Raw genomic sequence first — 16,574 nt, forward strand, 5'->3', positions numbered from 1 at the left:
AATGATCAAACTTCTGTCAGAAAAAGGTACGTTTGTCAGGAGGAATGACGTTTTTGCTTTTGATTTTGTAAATGTATCAATAGTTAGCCTAAATTTAAGTGCAAAGAGCTACCATTTGAACCATTAAGATTGGAATGTGAAAATTCAATCATTCTTACTAATAATTCTGGTTGATATTTTTTTAGGCTCACTGTACATAAACACGAAAAGCTTCAATAAAAAGCATTAATACTTATATTTGTAAATTCATATAGGTTTTAATTGTGGTGATAGACCATTTTGCCTTCTTTCACTCAATTGTTTAGTTTAAAAAAATTGACATAATAACTTCGTCATAAGCCCAAACATTCATCATGGAACTAAATTTAGTTGAAATGTCAAGTAACAAAGTGGAAAAAAGTGACATCTAACTTCATAACCTTCAAAGGTTGAATTCAAATTAGAAAATAAGTAAAACTAACACAACGATTCTGGCAGCAACCTTTAATCCTTTCGAACCTGACGACACATATACGTCCCATCATACCTTCCAAGTCCCATCATACGTTCCAAATTGATCCCATTTTAACATACGATTTGCGCAGAACGATTTTTTAACTTTTATTAAGATTAACTTTTATTTATTTTTACTGGTTGGCAGCACCTGGCATGGCGGTATAAATTCTATGAAATCAAATGTTTATGTAGATTTAGGCACCATTTCGTGAGGTAATCACTGAAAGAGATAAGAAAAAGTGAGTGTCATAATATAAATATTATTTGTATCCTTTACGCTGTTTTGGAACATAATTTGCATGATTTATCATTTGTTACCGTCTAATATTGGGAAGATACCCACTCAAAAAACTAATGAGACGTCAAGGGTTTAACTGCAAGAAGTGAGTCCAGTCTTATTTCGAATAATATCTATGGTAAAAAAACAAAAGAAAACTTTCTCTCTGAAAAATTTGCCTAGAAAGCAATTCTCATGGTCAGGTATACATTGTTGCACCATTATAGAATGTATTTGTTCATAATCTTATTTTATTTTATATTTTATAACCGTCGTTGAACAACCGACCCAATGTTTGGGTTTACGACTACTAATGTATAATACCTTAATATCCTGTAATTTTGTACCCAATCCAGAAGACAGGGGAACTTCTGAATCAAGTATTGGGAGAAATTTGCCTTCGTGTAAGGATTTTTGATGGAACTAATCCGTACTTAATCTTAAATCTTAATCTTAAATCTTAATCTTAAATCTTAATCTTAAATCTTAAATCTTAACCTTAAATCTTAATCTTCGACTGCAAAAAGCTTAGAAATTTCAGTGTAAATATTTTCATTCATTTATGATTTTAACTCTTGGCATGCATAAAAAATAATTAATTGAACCATAAAAGAGCTAAAATCAATAACACCGAATGTCGTCTAAAATTTCCTCAGCAGTTTGTTTCTCTTTTTAGAACTTGGAAATATTGATTTATTAACTGGACTCGTCTCATCACATTTTTTTCATTTATTGCTACAAGAAATAATTTTCATCTTGCAATTTTTGCGCATAAATTGTTTATAATGATATTTCAGTGGTTTTGATTTCGAATTGTAAATAATCCTGTTTATTGAATAGCATATTTTAAGAAATGTATATAATATTATAACAGTAGTTTTAAAAAATATATTATAAAATATTTAATTTTAAAAATGTGTTTTAAGAAAACTATATTCAAAAACTTATTTTAAAGAATTTGTTTTTAAAATACATTATAAAAAATATATTATAAGGAAGTATAGAAAAAAACTATCTTAATATTTATTAAGTTAATTTTCTTCTTCACAAGTTACGATTGCTTTCAAATACTTATGATTGAAAGAACTAAATTATGTTTTGCTTTTAAATAATAGTTACTAAAAATTTATACATTATTTCGCCTGATTTAAAGAACTGATAAAAGGAATTGTCTTGTAAATTTAGGAATAAATAATAAAAAAAAATTTTATTTGAGCATATTATGTATTAGAATTTCACCAAGTTGAGTATTTAAAGCTTTGTGAGCAGACCATATAAAAGCTTTTGCAATTTATAGGTTTGGAACTTAATTTTAAATGTTGAATTCTATCAAGTTTTTTAATAGCATTATGTTCTGAATTTTAAAGAATTATTTATAATTAATACCTAGCATAAATCACTCACGCATACTTGTTTTCTTTCAACTAATTAATTAAAGTAATTCATTTTGGTTATAAATCTCATTTCTCAAGATACATAGGGTATTTTTTCTTAAAAAAACTGATTACATTGACCTTTATTTTGATTGCAAAAATTTGAGAAATATATGAATATCATGATATACACAAGAGTATTTATAAGTTGACCACTAACGCAATGTGGTCAACAGGTTTTAGTGTTCGACCTTCCTTGCGTTCTATTTAAATCCAAATTTATAGGAGAAATTATTTATTTTTACTCATATACTATAAAAACATACAAAGTGCATACATATCATTTAAAGTGAAGCATCCAACTTTGTTAAAAGAATACAACAATATATTTTTCAGATCAAAGCAAAAAATTAATGTGAATATCTTGTTTTTCTTAAATAATAATTTTTCTTTTATTAAATTGGTAAAAATAGCTTTAATGCAAGGCTCCCTCCAACTGCTAAAAATTTTACAGTACAAATTATTTGGGATTTTTTTTATTTAATTAATTTAATCACCAGAGCATACAATTAACGTAACTCATTAACCATTTGCAGGGCAGAAAAAATTTAACCAAAATGAAAGAAGAGCCATTATTGTGGTTTTAATTACCCAAATGAAATGTTTTATCTTCGCATTTTTCGTGTGATTGATTAAAGTCCATGTAGTTTAATATTAGTACAATTTTGGTGTTCTTTATTGTTATTAGAAATAAGAACTGCAGTTTCTTACCCCACCGCCCTGGTAAGGGTGGTGGGGTAAGATGATGCCCAACCACAATACTTCAACTTTGAAAAAGTGCGAAAATAGTAGTAACACATACATTTTTAAACCAAATAGATATTTTTATCTATAGCTTAGAAAATGTGTTGCTGTGCTGGAAAATGTGCTTGGAAAATGTGCTGTGACAAAAATATCAATATTTATTATATCATGATAGGCAGAACAACCTTGTTTTTTATAATACTTATGAAACAGTTGAGTTACCACTTTTTCCTTTTTGGAATAAATAATTCACTCAGACTCATAAAGTTAAAACTGTTCTAGCAAAAAAAAAAAAAAAGAATTGTAGGTATTTTTGAAAATTTCTGTTTCAGTTCACTACCAATTAAAATTATCTTTAGTAAAAAGCGTATAAATCTAAAAATGCAAGAATATTGCCGACTCATTTGGTTGAAGTTTTTTTCCCAGTCTTTAATAATTTATTCCAAATTTAGTAGATTTAATTTAAAATGAAATTAAAACACTTCTTTTACAAAGTTCTGCTCCCTACTGCTATGTAGATTAAATCAAAATTAGATTGGTCGGAATAGGTTCGAGCAATAGAAGAATTCAAAATTTATAAATTTGGCATTTTTATATGATAAGCTACATATTGCAAAAATAAAATTTTTTCTACAAGAAAATTTTTTTTAACTGTTTCTTGAAGTTCTATTTAAGCGTTAGCAATAAAAAGAAAATAGTTGTGAAGCCACTTTTCTCTCTCCATCGCGAAGCACTAACGTTATTTATTATCATTTTCATGGTAATATTCTATTGGACTTCTCATAACTTACGTTTCATAATGATAATTTGGAGCAACAACCGTTTTTCTTGTCCTCATCTTTTGATATTATATCCGTAATTGTTTCCATTCATTATTAATTAGTTTATAAGAATAAAATTTTTTTTTTAATATTCTAATAGAGGGAGACAAAAAATAACATTGCAACTAGTAGTATTGAAATTTTAATACTCTTTAAAATATCCCAATCAGATTTTCAAGTAAACATAAAAACATGATAACCTGTATCATATTTACGAGTTTTCAAGTGACTACTTTCAGCTTGAATGCTGAACTGTAAACGTGGTGAAAAATTTTCTGTTATTGACTGCAACTAACCTCCTGAATAATTTCATTCCTTGCCTATTTCTTAGGGAGGCCGAAATTTAATACAAATCCCATTTAATTGATTGGGATCATGTCTGGTGAATAAGGTGATCATTATTAGGCCATTCTTCATTGCCATTAGCACTGTGAGCTAGTACGGAATAATATTAAAAAGAATCATATTTGGTTTTCAAAGAAGCTTTCCAAAATGTGATGTGTTGCCATAAAAACATTTCAGTCCTGGTAATATATGCTTGGCGAATTTTTATATTTTGTACAACAATCACACACACTCACCACCACCAACACACAGCGCTGCACCCGTGCGCCGTATGGAGCATTTATCAGCAGGTAAAGCTGTGGTCAGAGAGATGGGCAAGACAATTGTGGAGAGTTGAGAAGTTAGATAGAGATGCTTAACGCTAAACCTATCATAACCGGTCAAATGACCCTTTAAGAATTTTTGCATCGAAAATGAGCTCATCATCTTATCGTTTTTGCACATTTGACTCATGACTTTTTCTAACAATTATGTACAGTTAATATTCGATTATTATTTGTTTGTTTTTTCTGTATTTTGTTTGTTTCGAATAATATTTGTTTTATACCTATTTCCTATCTGATCAGAAATGACGATGTAATGCGTGTTCAACGTTTTGCATTCGATTACTTGCACATTTCTGAAAAGACTGTTGCGTAGTTAGTTCAATCAGAATAACCGTGAATTCAAATGTCAAGAAAGTACCTAAAATTTTAGATTGGCATTTTTGTGTAAGAAAAAGTGACAATTATAATTTTTTTTTATAAATAATAATTAGAAGAAATATGTTTGCGAAAAATGTAATACGGAAACACCCTGTATATGTAAAAAAATTCTTATACCTTGTGTTTGTAATACATAAAAATTGGCAATATACAATTTTGTGTAATTATACTAAAGTTGCTTTCAGTTTATTTCCTTCCTAACATGCATATTTTATACATTCAATCAAGAAACAAAAAGTCCAGTCATTTGACCGGCTATGGTAGAAATAGGTATATATTAAGTGTTGGTATGTTTAGTGTTAAAGTCGATGGTATAGGAGGAAGTTGATGAAATAATGTAGAGGGCTTATGGGTTGGTTTTTTTCCTGTTTTGCTCTATTTCACCTTTTTTCTTTTATTATGGTTTTAGTAGATCCTCATAGTTATGGAGAAAATTTATTAGTTTAATTATCTTATTCCTAAGCATTGTGTTTTCAGTAATTGACATTTTCCAGGGCATTTGCGGTTTTCTGAGATGATATGAGACTCTGAGTGAGCAGTCCGTGGCATAATGGTGTGCAGTTCCGATCTTGCCATACTCACATTAATTAGTATTTACGATATTGTATCTTTTTAAATATACCCCGAAGATGAGAAAGATGGATGGCTCTCTTGGCCAATTATGCTTAGAGAACCTGACTGATGGAAGCATTTTTTTGATTTTTTCCCCAGATACTGGCCTGTGGGAATGCCAATATATTTGCCATTCTTTAGGATGTTAGATTTAGCCAGTTGTTTGATGGGGTGGCGAGCTCAATTGGAGTGCCTGTGGAAATTGCATCTTCCCTGTCTGCTACCTCATTTCCTTGGTTGCCGTCATGTGCTTTAACCCATCTGATAAATACGTTTGATTTGGAATGTAGAAGCTCTTGGATTTGTAGTATGATGTGATCATTGGTGTCCTAATTTCTGATTGCTGCTATTGAAAACTGGCTATCCGACCATATGTTGACTGTTTCATCTAGCAGACTGTTAGTTGTGTATTTTATGGCTTGTAGTATTGCATAAGCTTCTGCCTGAAAAAAAGTATTTTCTGCTCTGAATTTAAATTTGTGTGAGGTTGGGGTTTGGTGAGTGCTCATTATGACAACTGCTGCTGCTGTGCTGTGGATCATTTAAGATCCGTCTGTTTATCTCTGCAATTTTCGGGCTTTTGTAATGGTGCTGCTTTTGTAATTTGGCTTTCGGGTTGAGGCTTTTGTATTGATGCGATTACTCTTTCTTAAGTTGAGTGAGGGATGAATTGAACTGTATATTTGTTTAACTTCCATTTCTTTATCAGTGTAGGTTTTGTTTGAATGAATGAAAAAAGCAATCTGTTGACAATCACATAGTCGCTTTGGTGAATGTCAGAAATATGTACCAGGCCTAGTTAAATGCCACTTCCCGGGATACATTTGCCCGGTATGCCCTACATCAATGTTTTTTTTAAGGTTCAGTGCCACTGGCTGGTATACATTTGCCCGGTATGCCCTACATCAATGTTTTTTAAGGTTCAGTGCCACTGGCTGGTATACATTTGTCCGGTATGTCCTACATCAATGTTTTTTTAAGGTTCAGTGCCACTGGCTGGTATACATTTGCCCGGTATGTCCTACANAAAAAAGCAATCTGTTGACAATCACATAGTCGCTTTGGTGAATGTCAAAAATATGTACCAGGCCTAGTTAAATGCCACTTCCCGGTATACATTTGCCCGGTATGCCCTACATCAATGTTTTTTTAAGGTTCAGTGCCACTGGCTGGTATACATTTGCCTGGTATGCCCTACATCAATGTTTTTTAAGGTCAAGTGCTACTGCCCAGTATGCAGTTAACCAGTTCTACGAACACTGATGTTTCTCCTAATCAGCAGATATTAAAATATCGAATAAACATATTAATATCAAAGAATAAATTAATATTGAATTGGATATAGCAAATATTTCGGACATTCACCAAACCCACTGGGTTGAATTCCATGCCAACTGAAATCAGCAGTGAATTTTTAAAATGTAAGCAATATCCTTGTATTTGGTATCATTTTAAAGGAAATTTGTCGTAATTTAGGAATTCAAAGGTTATTTTTTGGATTTTTTCATGGTTATAATAAAATTTATCATAAAAAGAGAGCATTCATGATTTCGACTTATTCTACTAAATAAACTGTCTATTTTAAAGAAGAATAAGTCATTAAAAATATTACGATTTTACACATAGTTTGATTTATTGTAAAATAAATTTTTCCTGAGTCTAATTATGCCGTGACCTCCGTCAAAAAAAAAATTTTTCTTATTTTTTAAGAAAAAAATTATCTCAAATATATAATTGTCCCCTCTGTTACAATTATTCTTTTAAGTTTATTTTATTCATTACACAAAAAATCTTTTAACTTAATATTTGGTTTTTACAATAAAATCTATCAGTACAATCATGTTATGTTATATTTTTGAAAAAAAAAAGTTAACTATTTTAAAGTTTCTCATATAACAGAGGGGATGCAACAGGGAGGACAAAACTAACTGTCCCCTCTGTTACACAAAATGTATAGGTTGACCATGAAAAAGGAACTCTAGGAATGTTACACAAGTGCTAATCCATCCTGATTCAACTAATTTAAACCAGTTCCTCCACTATTAGAGCATACTTCTTACACATAGCTGTGCCATTTTTATTTGATAGTGTGCTTAGTTTATAGTTAAAAGTTTTTTAAGTGAGTAATCAATATGGGGAAAGCAGCAGCAGAAAAAAATGAGAGAATATAAAACTAGAATGCTCCAAAAAAAGACGTTTGTAAGAAGAAAGATAAAGAATATAAAACGAAAATATATGATAACAGAAGTATTTTGAAAAGAAAAAACCTTAACAGAGAAATAGATAAACTGAAAAAAAGAAGAGAAAGGAAAAATAAAAAGGCACTGATACAAGCAGTAGAAATTCAGGAAGGATAGTCTCTTTATAATATTCTTTAGGCATTGGGGAAAGCTATTAAAAAAGCCAACCGTGCATTACCTGTATCTCCAAGAAAACGTTATACTGTTCTACGCATACTCTGTAACCTTACTACCAAAACAAAGGAAATAGCCTAGTAACAAAGTTTCTTAGGAAACAAAAAAAACTTGTCATAAATTTCTACTCATCTGATAAACTTTCTTACCAGACTTCTGGTAGCGCTGAGTGCATGACTGTTAGAGAAAATGGACAGAAAGTCCACAAAGCCAAATGTGCACCTTGATGGAAGCATATCAAGTATCAAAGCAGATGCATCCAAACATAAAAATTGGCAAAGGTTTGCTGTACTACGACCTATCCATATTTTATGCGTAGGTAAAACACCATCTAAAATGTGTATGTGCCATTCACGAAAATGTGAATTTACTATTAAGATCACAGTTGCTTGCCTAATAAATACATAGAATTACTAATTATAGAAACTTGCGACAATCGCTCAAGTGACTTTTTATTTTATAACCGTCGTTGAACAGCTGACCCAAATGTGAGTTTACGGCTACCAATATTGAACTCTGTAGCCTTGTTATTTTGAACCCAATCCAAAAGACATGGGAACTCCTCGATCAGTACCCCCAGTTTCGAGTAAAATTCCTAGTAAATTCATAATTTTGTCTAGTGACAAGAATTATTGAAAATTATTCCAAAAGTTTTCTGTAAATTCTAACAAAATGAACTGGAAATTCGTGTTGTAGCGCTCAAAAATAATTTTTTAATTTATATTTGCAGCTAAGAAAATTAAATAGGACGGGATAAAATCCTTTAAAATGACAGTAATAAATAGATGTGATACTGTGAATTTTGATGTCAAAAAAGTGACTTATAAAACATTGTTTTAACAGTAGGTAATTATTTATCTGTACTTTTCTTAGTGTTTTAGGCTACAACTAAATGCTGTTTTCTTACATATAGGATTGTCCAAATGACATCGATACTCATAAATTTATTGTTTAAGACAAGTCAATAAAACAAGTTACTGTAGAATAGAAATGGCATCTTAGTGAATATTTAGTGCATAAACCAATAGATTTTTAAGACACAATTGTTTATACCTTTTGAGAAATGCCTCTTTAAAGACTTAGAAGAACATTCTTTTTTGCTTTTATTAATCTATTATCTCCTGCAAATATTATTGCAGTATTTAGTTGATGAAATTATATTATAAGAGTGTCGTTTTTTATTGAAGTTTATTTATTTCTGATAGAATTTTTTCACTCCAATGAATAGTTTAAACATAGATCGTTTACCTTCAAATAGTTCAGAACAAAAACAGCCATGAGTAGAATTGTGAAAAGCACTTACCGAAAGATTAGTTTGAACTTTTCCCGTGCTATTGGTAATAATTCGAAATAAAAATAAGGCAAAATGAATTTAGAAACTGACCCAACATTTTACTCTATCTTAACCAATGAACTGACCATATGATCTCAATATTAAACAAATTGGGGAAAGTGGTGCAGAAAAAGGTTTCTCTTAGATCCAGCAATCAGTTTGTACTATGAGTTATGAAGTTTGCAGTAAAATATTCAGTTCGTGAACAGTACTGTGTCTGTAAAGAAAAAACTAATTTGGTAAACTTGATTTAAAATCTTTACCTTAAAAATGTCACAATTTACGTTATATCGAATTTTAACCAATACATTTTTTGAATAATCCATAAAATAAAACGCAATATTGTGTGAAACATAAGAATAAAAAACATAATACAGCGGAAATTATCAAAAGTTTTCATTCAAATTTCAATTTTTTATTTTAAAGAAGGGTAAATTTTTATACAGAAATTGTTTTTCTTATTATTCTGAGTATATATTATCATGCAGGTATTCAGTCATTGCTAAATATTTAATATACTTAAGAGATTTCTGTTTGTACTTTTATTGGCCTAAATTCTAGTTTGTTATAGAAATTATAAATATACTGATGACTGATAGGCTGCAGATAAAACTATTTTTGGAATTTTCATTAATAAAATCATTCTATGTGAATAAAGGATTGGAGGAAACGTGCTTTTTAATTTAAAATTTTAATTGAATGCTTAAAGCAAGTTAAAACATGGTTTTCATTTATAAAAACCATTTATGGCTTTTTTTAAGGGCTATTTTGTCAAAGTAAAAATATTTGTTTTAGCAAATAGTTGGCAATTTTTAACTAAAAAAGTCAAATACCCTATAGTGTTCATAACTAATAAATTAACTGATCATGAAAGTGGCTCAAAATTTTAATGTAAAGAAATCCACAGTTTATTTTTCTAAGGACAAAAAGCTTTTGAGATCTAATTTTGAATACTTTTAAGGGGAGTGAAAATAAGTGATTCATTACTAACTAACAGCCCACGGGGGGACATATTGTTAAAACTAAGTTTATTAGCCGAAAAAGTTTATTAATAGTAAAAGATTTTTTTTTTTTTAAAAAAAGTTTGCATTGATGAAAACTCTGTGTTCAGCAGCAATTACAGCGAACTTAACGAATTAAAAAAAAATTTCACCATTTTTTTTGAAAAATAGTGTAGTAGGACATTACTGGAGCCTAAGAAATAAAATTGATTTTTATTTGAATTAACCCTTTAGTTGAAAGTATATTTTAGAGATTTTTAAATGAAATTTGTTTTGAGGCATTGTATTTTATCGATAACGATTTTTGTCTAATTTGGCAATAAAACTTTTTTTGAAATATTTTCTTGTTTTGTCAATTGTTTCTAGCCTAACTGGGCTTCGCTGTTTGTGGTGTTCAATATTTGTTTCCACAAGAAATTTAAAACAACTATAGCAAATGACATTTATTGACAACTATTCTTAAATCTCTTCTTCTGGAGAGCTGGGGCAGGAAGTGTGTTCATTGGTTGTGGTTTGGAGCAGTAGATAGAGCCATGGTTGGGACTCCATTCTTTTATAGCAAATTGTTAATAGTATGTTCAAATCTCCGATTCTTTAATCCCCCATTTTGATAATTTTATAGTCATCTAATATTTTAAATCTGTACTTTTTATTACTCTTTGCTTTTAATTTTTTTTGTCATTTATTTATTATGTTGCAGTATAAAAGGTATTAGTTTCTCTTTTAGAATTATAAAGTATTTTTATTCAAAATTAAAGATAAATTGACAGTAGTTTCATAGACACTCATTCTAAGAAGACCAAAGCAATTTATCATATTCATAATTATATTCATATTCATAAATGTCCTAGATATGTCTATAAATCAAAATACCTGATGTTAGATCCAAAGGCCTCATTTATGGTTAAACTATCCGAAATCCAGAACAAAATTTCGAATTTTTTAAAATTCTTTTGATTATTTTTGTGCCTTTGTAAATTTGAAAAGAAAAAAAAACACGATTTTTTTCAAAAACCATTTTAAGCCATTTCACAATCATAAGCCATTTTAAAATACACTTAAAAATTTTAAACATTTGATGTTTCAAGCTTTTAACAACATTGAATATTGCCATTTTTAATTTTCTTTTCTGTAAATAAAAATATCAACTACACAATGACGAGCTATAACCGGATTGCAAACTAAAGCTCTAACTTACTAAGTCAGCTATTATGTATTTTTTAGTTCTCTGATTTATTCATCAGGCTTAGTTTCCAGTACTGATCAATGTTGGTATCGTGAAAATGTCATTTAAGTTTGGCATAGCCAGTTCCGACTCTACTGCCATACAAATCAACTAACCAGTGACTGATTGAAATACTTAGTTACTTACTGAACCACTAAACCATTATCGAGAAATCACTGAACTAATTTAACTAAATCCCTAACTTAATCATTGACTAAATTACTAACTAAAAGTCGAACAGAAAAATGGGTTGAAAGTAACTTATGCAGTTGTCAAAAACATTATAATAAATTAAAATTTAAAAGTTATTTGGAAAAAAAATAAACAGTTCGATTCCAAATATTATTATTCCTTAAATTTGAACTCATTTATAAAAGAGGGATATTTAAATTTAACGTGATTTAACTTAGATTATAATAATAATATGTTCATTATATAATAATTTGTTCATTAAATTTAAAATGAATCTCATTAATTAATTCTGAACTTACCTGTTTCATCAAAGTTATTTGAAAAGCGTCTTCGTGATAAAAATAACATTATATTTATGTATGAATTAAGTGGATATTTTTTTAAAAGTTTTTTATTGTTTCGCAATATTTTCTTCTTCTTCCCTTTTTTTTTTGTTGCTTCAATTAAGGACTGTTTATCCATTGTTGTAGAAAAATATGTTTATAGCTCTCGAGGTATTCATTTTGTAAGCAAGCGCTTGACATGCACTCAAAAGTAACAAAAAGATTAATGATTAAAAAACTATAAGTGTAAAATTAGATATTGCCAGGAGAAAATCTTAACATTTATTATTTTTAAAAATATAGAAGATTCAAGAAGGACAAAAATTATTTCCAATTTGAACTGTTTTATGGTACAAGGTTATCGTCATATATTATTAAAAGTACTTCTATTTCATTGTTTTTGACAGTGTTGCATATTCAAAACAAGATTCCAAAGATTAAATAGTACAGTTACTGGAGGATATATATATATATATATCCTCCAGATATATATATACTCCTATACGTGCGTGTAGGAGTAGGAGATTTCTTAAATCCATCTAATTGTTCATGTTGTTACGATTGACATATCAACAAAATGTTCTTACTAAAAATTATAATTATATATTTTATAAACAAAGATTATTATTTATTTATTTATTTTATTTTACAGATTTATTTATTGATTAGCTTTTTCTGTTGAAAAATATTGCCTTTTAAGCTAAGATGACGATGCGAAACAACCACGCTGATTGGTGAACGAAGTGAGCAGGAGATGGACCCTCCAAGTCAGAAAAAAATTGTTAAAGTGGTCCACACTGGCATATTTTCAGGAAAAAAATGTTTCACAGGTTAAATTGATTTATGAGTGACTGAAGTAGAATCTATCCATTTTATAAACAAAGAAATTAAAAATGGGTAGAAACTATAATTTGCAAAAACATTTCATAGTTTGTGTAACTGGGTTTCATGAGGGCAGCAGCGTTTTTATGTATTTACGTATTATTCTTTACATAATTATAAATCATTAGCTGTAGAAATAATATTAATTAATAAAAAATGTTTCACAGGTTGAAAAGTTCACAGTTTCACAGTTTTTGTATATTTACGTATTATTCTTCAGATAATTATAAATCGTTGACTGTAGAAATACTATTAGTAAATAAAATATGTTTCACGGGTTAAAAAAATTTTTCACAGGTTAAATTGATTTATGAGTGACTGAAGTAGAATCTATCAATTATATAATCAAAGAAATTAAAAATAGGTAGAAACTATAATTCGCAAAAACATTTCATAGTTTGTGTAACTGGGTTTCATGAGGGCAGCAGCGTTTTTGTATATTTACGTATTATTTTTTACATAATTATAAATCGTTGGCTGCAGAAATACTATTAGTTAATAATTTCAATACTTTACTTTTTAATTTATTAAAAGTGATTAAAACTTGTCTCATCATTCTCCATGTCACATTACTACTTATGAGGGCCTCATTAAAATTACTGCTTTCTTCAAAGAAATGTAAGAAAATTTTTATGCTTATTATAATTAATTACAATTCGAATTTCTAATAGAGCATATGAAAATTACATCAAAATAATTGCATTCTATATTTTAATATGTTGCTTACATTAAATTATTTGTGCGTACAACATATTATGAAATTGAAAATAAAACCAGTATAAAATTCAACTCAAACCTATTTTCCGATTTAAAAAAAAATAATAATAATTTGGACTTAGATGTCCTCTAATAATTAAAATACACTTATTTGTTCTTTTGATCCATCATATTTTGTCATCACTCAAACCAAAGAGTAAGACAGAGATTAAGCCAAAAATATAATATTAATTAAAGTAGTATAAATAAAAATACATCATATCGTCTGAAAATATACTGCGAGCTTTAGTGGATTCTATTAGAGTCTAAAAGGTTTCTAAGTTTAATCTGGTAATTATAGTATCTATACAATATATTTATATAACTGCATAATATTAAAAATAATTATATTTATGTAACAAATGTTACTTTCAAAAAGCGTTTCATTATTAATTTTCCCATAAAAAGCATCAAATTGATCGTTATTTATTTTCTGTATTTTGCAGTAGAATCTATTTCCCCTGTTCACGCATTACACACTAAAACCCGGAAAATCATTATATAGTATATATATGTNATCGAAATCGAAACAAGGATTCTACTATAAATGAATTTATTAATACTTGATCAGCATATGTTTCATAAAGATTTTTTTTTATTTTTAGATTTCTTAAACGTGTAAGATACCTAAATTAATTTAAATGTAATTTAATTTAAATTAGGATTTTGTTTAGAATACTGATCTTAAAAAACAATTATATGTAATTTTTACATCTATGATCAGAAATACATTTTTCTTTTCTAAAAGTAAATGAGATAATCTGAACAAAATTCTCCAAACGCTTTAAAATTAAAAAAAATAATAATACATTAATCAATTTAATTAAGTTGACTTGAGCCAGTTGGACTTGTTAGGACGATCTGTACTAGGCTGTCATGATATGGAAGGCGAAAATTAAGTAATTTTAAAATTATTATTATTTTAAAAAAAACAGGAAGAAAATAAATTTAAAAAAATATAAATGTAATCACTAAATTTAGAAAAAGGAAAAATAAAAAAGTATTTAAGGTTACAATTTATCGAGAGGAGAGAACCGAGCACAGTGCTGACGTGAAATATCCTCAGTGGTAGACGGATTATGGGTTAGAGTTCCCTTGCCGTCAGGCTGACCATGGGAGGTGCTTGTGGTCTTCCTCTGCATGTAACGCAAATACGGTTTAGTTCCATCAAAAAGTCCTCAACGAGGGCAAATTTCTCCCAATACTTGATCCAGGGGTTCCCTTGTCTTCGGGATTGGGTTCAAAATTACTAGGCTACGTAGTTGAACATTAGTAATCGTAAACCCAAAGTTGGGCAGGCTGTTCAACGATGGCTATAGAATAAAATTTTCAATTTTGTTCAAATTTGACATAATTTTAAGTTTAATATTGAGAAAATTATAGAAAAGGAAAACTAGCTAACATAAATATAGAAAAGCATAAAATTTTGAATTCTGAAAATCAGCAAAATTAAATAACTGGCAATATGTATTATTTCTTTAAAGTTTTCTATAACAAATCTCGCAGATAAAATTATAGAATAATCAACTAACGATTTTAATTTAGATTGGAAATAATTTAAGTCGCAAAAATATTTTATTATGTATATGAGTTAAATTTATTTTAGACCTAATGAATAATAAGAGGGTGTTCTAATCCAGCTCTCTTTAAAATACCAGTACCGTTCTTATAGTATACCGTTCGCAAAATAGAAAGCGAACGCTTAGAATAACCAAGAAATCCTGACATCTTGGAGGATTTCTGAAACAATCCAAAAGATTTGAACTCACATTCTTCCTTCGTATTGGGGCAATGATTTTTAGTGGTATTTATATTTTTTAGAATAATGCGAGGTTTGAGTTACTAAAAAAAATAATAATAAAATTAATAGAATTTTAATTAAAAGGGTAAAATTATTGATAACTTTACAAAAAAATTGATTGTGAAAATTTTTTGTTAGCTTATTTTTTTTATCACTTAAATGAATAGTTTTATCTCAATACAATTAAACTTTTTATTTTTATCAACTTTTTGTAAACTCAATGAAATCTTGATATATTTGCAATGATATCTCGGCAGATAAGTGTCTGTGTCGCTGAAATCTTGCAGTCAAAATTTAGACTACTTTCCGACTAGCTAGAGCACTCAAAACAGTACTAAAGCTTCATGTCTGATGTCAATGCAAGATTCAATCATTTTTTGTCCAGCGGAACCCATTACCATATTATTTTCAAATATAGTTTTTCGTCAATTAAAACCACTTTAAGACTGACTAGAGCACACAAATTTAAACTGAAGGTCTATGCTGAATTACAATAAAATTGGAAATCATTTCACGAGCGGTACCAGCAGAATTTATCATGACATTATTGCCAAAGGGAGCTTGTCGCCTGTCAGATTTCTGGCCACTTTCTGATTAACTAGAGTGCTCACGTTATGAGAGCTCATTTACGATTGACGACGATGCAACTTTCAATCCTTTCCAAAACAATCAGAAACAATCACCATATTATCACTTAGTTAATTGATCGCTGGTAAAAACTTCCTCCACTTTACGTAAAATTAGAGTGTTTAAACCTCATCTAGAGATCCGAGCATGATGGCAAATTATATAATGATTATTTCCAAGTAACTTTGTCACAAACTTCATAGCCCTATTATTACTTCGAGAAATTTACAGTTAATTGAAATTTCAACTACTGTCCGATTAGCTAGAGGGCTTTTATTTTAAATTGAACTCCGTACTAGAATGACATCTCAAATTTTTGTCGGTTCCTGATCATTGCATGTAAATTTTAGACTTATCAAAAGACTTGACTACTTTCCAACAAATGTTCATAAATGAACTGTTGGATGGAAATGAGTGTTTTAATTATTTAATTAAGCATAATTTAGATCGTTAAGTAAAATTTATCATCAATATCAATTTTGTCCATTTTCCGTCTAGTTAGAGTGCTTAATTTTAACAGGAGACAATAAGCAATTGTTTTCTAAATGGTTAAATTTATAAAGCGAATTTTTTTTATACTTTATCTAAC

General features: G+C 28.9%; 1 long non-coding RNA gene across 2 annotated transcripts in view; it reads left to right on the plus strand.

Annotated features, from left to right (window-relative positions):
- The first annotated feature begins 499 nt into the window (after positions 1-499).
- The window catches only part of LOC122270570 (uncharacterized), a 187,297-nt gene continuing 171,222 nt past the window's right edge, over positions 500-16,574 (plus strand). For both annotated transcript variants that reach the window (XR_011638247.1, XR_011638248.1), the window contains exon 1: positions 500-734. This is a non-coding gene — a long non-coding RNA (uncharacterized lncRNA). The remainder of the gene's footprint in view (positions 735-16,574) is intronic.

Source organism: Parasteatoda tepidariorum, chromosome X1 (genome assembly GCF_043381705.1).
Source record: "Parasteatoda tepidariorum isolate YZ-2023 chromosome X1, CAS_Ptep_4.0, whole genome shotgun sequence".
In the NCBI taxonomy this organism is placed as follows: Eukaryota; Metazoa; Arthropoda; class Arachnida; order Araneae; family Theridiidae; genus Parasteatoda; species Parasteatoda tepidariorum.